This window comes from Geospiza fortis, unplaced genomic scaffold, assembly GCF_000277835.1.
Source record: "Geospiza fortis unplaced genomic scaffold, GeoFor_1.0 scaffold16, whole genome shotgun sequence".
Classification (NCBI taxonomy): domain Eukaryota; kingdom Metazoa; phylum Chordata; class Aves; order Passeriformes; family Thraupidae; genus Geospiza; species Geospiza fortis.
Window position 1 is genome coordinate 2525349 of NW_005054302.1, and position 6000 is coordinate 2531348.

A 6000-nucleotide genomic window follows, 5' to 3' on the forward strand; every position below is an offset into this window, starting at 1 on the left:
ATCACAACTTAACATGGCTTAAGTTCAAAGGTGTAATAAGCGATTCAGGCTGTTCCTTTCTCTACACAGACTGAACAAGAAGAAAGCATTAAACATTCTGGAAATAAAACACCATAATTGACAACATGATTTAATTAGACTACAGTAAAAGGCTCTCTGAAGGCTCTGTCCTGGTGTCACTCACTAAAACTATGTCAGTAACAATAAGTAGATAGAGTGCGCACATCTTCCCACAGCACTGCGTTTGCTGCATCAAACAATCATATTGGCAGCACAGTCACAGCCATTTCCACATTACTTGCTGGAACTCAGATTCCTGCATATATCTGCACATTCCCCTATGCAGATCCCAATCCCTAACTATGAGTATGATTACCTCCAATAACAGAGATTCCTGTATGATCCCTAACTCCTTCTGGGATGTTCTAGCGCCCACTTGGATGGGGCTTTTTACAATCTGGTTTAGTAAGAGATGCTCCTGCACATGGTAAGGGGCTTGGAATTGGATGATCTTTAAGATCCCTTCCAACCCAAGCTATTCTACAATTCTATTACTTCAGGGGGATCTTGCATTAGCCAGTGAGTAAACTAACAGAAGAATAAGATCTAATTGCCTAAAGGCTTGGTAGCTCATCACATTCCTTAAAAGATGCTGAGAAGACCTCTTGAATTCCTTCTAGATCCATGAAGAACACAGCTCATCCAACAACTAAATGTCCTGAGAGAAGTGATTTGACCTTGCACTTCAGACATAAAAGTAAGTCTGACCATTGCCAAGACACAGTAAATGGTTTACTAAAAACTGAACCTTCTTCCTAAATAATAGAATGCTTCAGAACCCAGTGTTGGTTTCGATAACAAGGAGGAGGCAGGATGTCTCTGGACTTCCACAATGGCTGCTATTGCAGTCTTTTTAATACAGGTTACAATTTTTTTTTCTCAAATTATCTGGGGAAGTTTGTTTTTGAGAATGGATGGAAAGATTCCAGTGAAATTTATTTAATCGGCCAGACCTTTCCATTTTGTTTCTCCTTCCTTAGTTGTTTAAGTGCTTCCAAGTTTTGTAGTCAGCACCAGAAAAAATCTGAGTCCTTTTTACTTATGTGCCTATGCACCTCTGTATGTAAAAAATATTGCTGTCTTCAAATTTCTGAGCAAAAATCTTCACAGCCTGAGAAAGTGCTGCATCCAAGAAAATCAAGTCAGGGAACCAGTATCGTTATGATTTTTCACATACAACATTTTTCTCAAATAATGTTGTACATGAGTTTACAATTCCTCATTAGCAAATAAATAATTTGCAGAAACTGACAGATAGTTACAGACAAAAATTCCTTGTTTCAGAAATCAAATAAATTGCTGGTTTAGAATCAATATATATATGTTATTATGTCATTTTTAGATTAATGAACGGGGTTTTCAGTGTACATTGTGCAATTTCTTGAATCTTGGAACCTTTTCCTCAAAACTTGAAAAGCAATCTACTTTTTCTGCAACATAGAAAAACATGTTTTTACAGTATCTTTGATAACAGCAAGGGTGTTCAATATGCAAAATCCAAATTCCAGAGTGCTACTCTTAGAAAACAAATAGAAGTCATCTCTCCAGGTTTATACAGACATGATATTATGAAGTTTTCAGAATTATTTATAATAAATACATTCTCAAAAGTATAGAATGCTTAATGCACAACCACAAGCAAGGAATTTATTTAGGTACTTCTGTATGACTCACACATATTGAAGTTTCCAAAAGTAATTCTTCAGTTTCAGAGGGTGATACATGTAATGTGACTTGACAGCAATATTGACAAATATATTAATTTGGAACATCATAGTGAATCAATTCAGTGAAGTGGAAAAAAAATAATTAGATGTTCAGAATCACTCTGTTAAACCTAAGACTCTACATATTTGTGGAAAACAGGAAAATATAACAACAAATTTCATATTATGGCAATTTCATGAAAGACTGTTAAAGCTTTCAATGCCATATGCCTCTAAAAGAAAATCAGTTTTCATAACACTATTTTAGTTTTCCTCTAATGTTTTCATAAATATGTACAAATGTGAAACTTGAATGACCCTTAGAAATTATCTAGAGCATAGTAGTTAATCAAACAGCTCAATAATTTGACACATTATTGCCCATTCCTTGGTAACTAAAGTTACTTACTACATATAATTGTAAAAAACTAAAAAGTAAAACTAGCACTTATGTTACCTTGTTAATTTTCATGAGGTTTGTGTATGGCATTTTAATTACAAATAGGATACATGATACAATTGCAAGGGACACTACCCAGGAGTATTCTGACCTGACATTCAGGAAAAGGTATTTTGTCGCTCAGTAAAACAATCGTATTAAAAAGAATTTCTAAATTAAAAGGCACTTCCTTTCCTTTAAAGCTGTGATGTTTTGCAACAAAACCTTTCTTAAACAAATACATACTACTCCTGCTTTGGACTTCATAATAGTTTCTAAAAGACAATAATACCTATATTTATACACTCTTATAATACCTGTGGACTGAAACCCATTACATTGGTTAATTAAGAAACAGGTTACATTACCATATTAAGAGAAGGCTCCCCTAGTCTTTCCTGCTAGATATTAATCACTTTATTAATAAGAGAAGCAACAAAGTACAGTTTTTACATCTAAGCACAACATTAGGCCAAGGAGACCTAGAAGCCAGGACTAGAAATCTTGGTATACAGGACTAAAACTCAGAATAATGATGTTAAACTGCAAACATGATCTAGGAGAAAATTAAGATGCAATTATAGAATGTAAATAGTTAACTAAAAATAACCAAGTGAGAAAATACTGGATGAGGACACACAGTGTGTAGCTACTCTGGTATTTTGATGGTTAGAGTTACCATGAGTAAAAATGATCAGAAATACCATACCCTTGCATAAAAGACAACATGCTACCTTCAACTGAAGCTAATCTTTACAGTTTACTTGTTGGTAAGGCTACAGCTGTAATTTCCGCACAGAACATTCTCTACCTCTTGAATAAAGGAAGAAATTAGAGGAATTAAGCAGAAAATACAGAAAATATCAACTACCAGAGGTCTAAAAAAGGTGGCAAAGAAAGCAAAAATTAAACTATTACGAGTCTTTCAGTTGAGAGGAAACCGACACCCAGAATGTGCATGCAAAGTGAAAGCGCATTCTGCAAGAATATTACTTGTCTGTAGTGACCAGAAAAAATCCTTTCCCTAAATCTAGCTCTGTCTTTTCACAGGTTTATCATATGTACTTCTCAGCATCTGGGAATTCAACTTGTAACTAAGACACAATTTTCTTTAGCCAGTATATTCCACTTTTTATCAATTTCTTGCTTCTGTAAAAACACCAAACACAGTTAACTAGTTTTACAATGCTATTATCTACTCCAAGCACACCAGATGGGTTTAACAACCAAGTAAAAAGTTTTCTATTATGGCTCAAGAGATGCCTTTAAATATAGCAGTACAAGGTCTGCAAACAGAACTATAAGGATAAAAGCTGTATATGCAGCCACTGTTTTCAGGTAAAAGCAAATACCTCACCTGTTTCTTCATGTACACCTCTACCCAAAATCCTCAAGGTGTGTATTACCTTCAAAAGAGGTAACTTTGTTTTTTAGAGCAAATGTTACTACTAAAAAACCAAACAAACAAGCCCCCTCCCACAGAAACAAAAAGCCATCACAGCAAATAAAACCCCAAACCCTAAATTCCTAAATTCCTTCTTTTTTTTCCTCTTTACCTAGCTTCCTACACTTCCATACCTTAATGGCAATTTTTATGCCCCCCCCTTGCTTCACCTGGCCATTTTCACTGCTTAAGATTTTGCACACTGTAAAAGAACGTTTGCTGGACACCCAGCCACATTTAAGCTTCTGACTTCTAACATGAGCTCAGGTTTTGACACAATTCCTATATCCTATTTGGACATGTTATCAGAACAGATATCTTATTAGCAAACAAAGCACTTTGCTTCAGTATATTCTATCCATATTCTACCTCTGCATAGCTTAAGTACCAGTACTTCTGCATGAGTTTAACTAAGATGCTGATATGAATAGAATTAATTCAAATATCTGGTTACAGAACTCAGCACTAAATCCATAGGCTTCTAAATATTGAAACTACACTAAAAATCCTAAGTTTGACCCAACATCACTACAGCAATTCATCCTTACATCTTAGTTACATCCTAGCAGTGATTTTACAAGCAATATATTCACCTCCATATAAAAAAAAGAAACGTTGAAAAGTTTGTCAGACAGTTCAGAATGACATCTCCTTTAATACACTACACATGCTCACTCCTATGCAAACCAAGTTTTAACTGTCATGCTGTCAAGAAAAATGATAATTCCCTAGTCATATCTTATCTTTCCAAGGAAGTAAGAACTACAGAACATTCTACAATAGAAAATTGCATCATATGTTTAATAAAGCCTGCCGCTTGCATGAAAGCCCCGAGTTATTGTATTTGAAGCTGACAATGAAAAAGAAAAAATCAAAAAACATAACCAGTGAACAAAATGCAGAAAAGTGGAAAGTATTTCAAGTTTTTACATGTCTATTCTTCTATTTCCTCAGCCCTCTCTCAGCTTAATGCTATATAAAAGTCCATTAATAAAAGCCTGAGCACATGTAAAGAAGTCTTAGAACTGCATTGGGTCATTAACTGTTATAGACCTTCTTAAAAGATATATCCATGAGCCTATTAAGAAAAGTCCTAACCTGAAAATCACCTTAAGTATGGTGCCTTATCAATGTTCAGGCATTACTTGCAGCAACAGATGTATGTTATTAAATCTAGGCTGCTTCTGAATGCTCCCCTAAATCTGGCTTCAAATTTGTTCTATTAAAAACCAACCAACCAACAAAACCCTCAAAACAAAGAAAATAAACCTCCAAACCAAAAAGCTACTTGTACTTCTTTGATCTAATGAAATTAGGTTTATTGCACTTAAGTTTTTCTTTTAGATTTTGCAACACATATTGTAGAATTACCTCAGTATTTGAAAACCTGTAAGTGAAACAGAACTGCAGCTGATAGTTAAGGTAGACTGTCTCCGATTAACCAAGTGAGTTAGTGCAGAAAATTCTCTGTAAGGGCAAACTGCCTCATTTGAAATGGCCTGAATCCTTCCACTCCCAGTGCAGTGTGCAATGTACACCTCTTTGTTCAGGCTGGGTGAGAAGGAGGCTTCCCAAGTTACAGATTTTTTGATTAGTTATTTTTGCTTAAAGTGGTTCAATGTTGTTTTTTTGCTTTGTAGCAAAGGTACCCAGAACCTCTGTGTGGAACTCGGCTCACTTTTGATTCCTTAAGTTACTTCAGAAGAACTAAGCAAACTACTTGAGTCTGCCCTTTATATGAATTCTGAGCAAAGGGGGAAGAAAATACTTGCAAAACATTTAAACTGGGATTTGATCTCCAACAGTGTTTTGATGATTCACACATTTTACTCAAAGTTTCTGCTTAATCCACAAATGTTCAGTTAAAAAGCCCCAATGAAACGTGAATAAAAAAGAGCAGCAGTTGCATTTACTCTTACGTCACACAACATAACAAACCTACTGAAGTCTCAGGCATACGGCTGTGCGTCCCTTTCTCAAGTCATTTTGGTAAGGTAAAGACTTTGCAGTTTGTTTTTCCTAAACATACCTAAACTGACACAAGCAAGTAGGTAAATTCCACAGAGAGTAAGATGCAGCCATCAAAGATGTCGACATTACGCTTGCAGGGATACTTGATCCTACTCTTCTGCAACAAACCAGAGTGAAAGCAACGAAACAAGTTGAGCGAAGTGCTGGCAGCACCGCTCCTGCCAGCCGGGGAAAGCTGCGGCACCCACTGCCCGCTGCAACACTGACAGGCTGCTTCTCCCTCGCCCCGCTCCCGTCCCGCGGTGATGCTCTCCCGCTTCTCTCCGCCCTCACCGCGCTGGAAACTTTCCGCGGGGCGCGGCACGGCCGCTGACACCGGG

At 36.4% G+C, this 6000-nt stretch overlaps 1 protein-coding gene across 1 annotated transcript in view; it reads right to left on the reverse strand.

The window, feature by feature from the left end:
* Window positions 1–5696, reverse strand: part of SGCG (sarcoglycan gamma) — a 104112-nt gene extending 98416 nt beyond the window's left edge. The window contains exon 1 of the mRNA XM_031066012.1: window positions 5679–5696. The gene's annotated coding sequence lies outside the window, so the exon portion shown is untranslated. The remainder of the gene's footprint in view (window positions 1–5678) is intronic.
* Window positions 5697–6000: the final 304 nt, after the last annotated feature.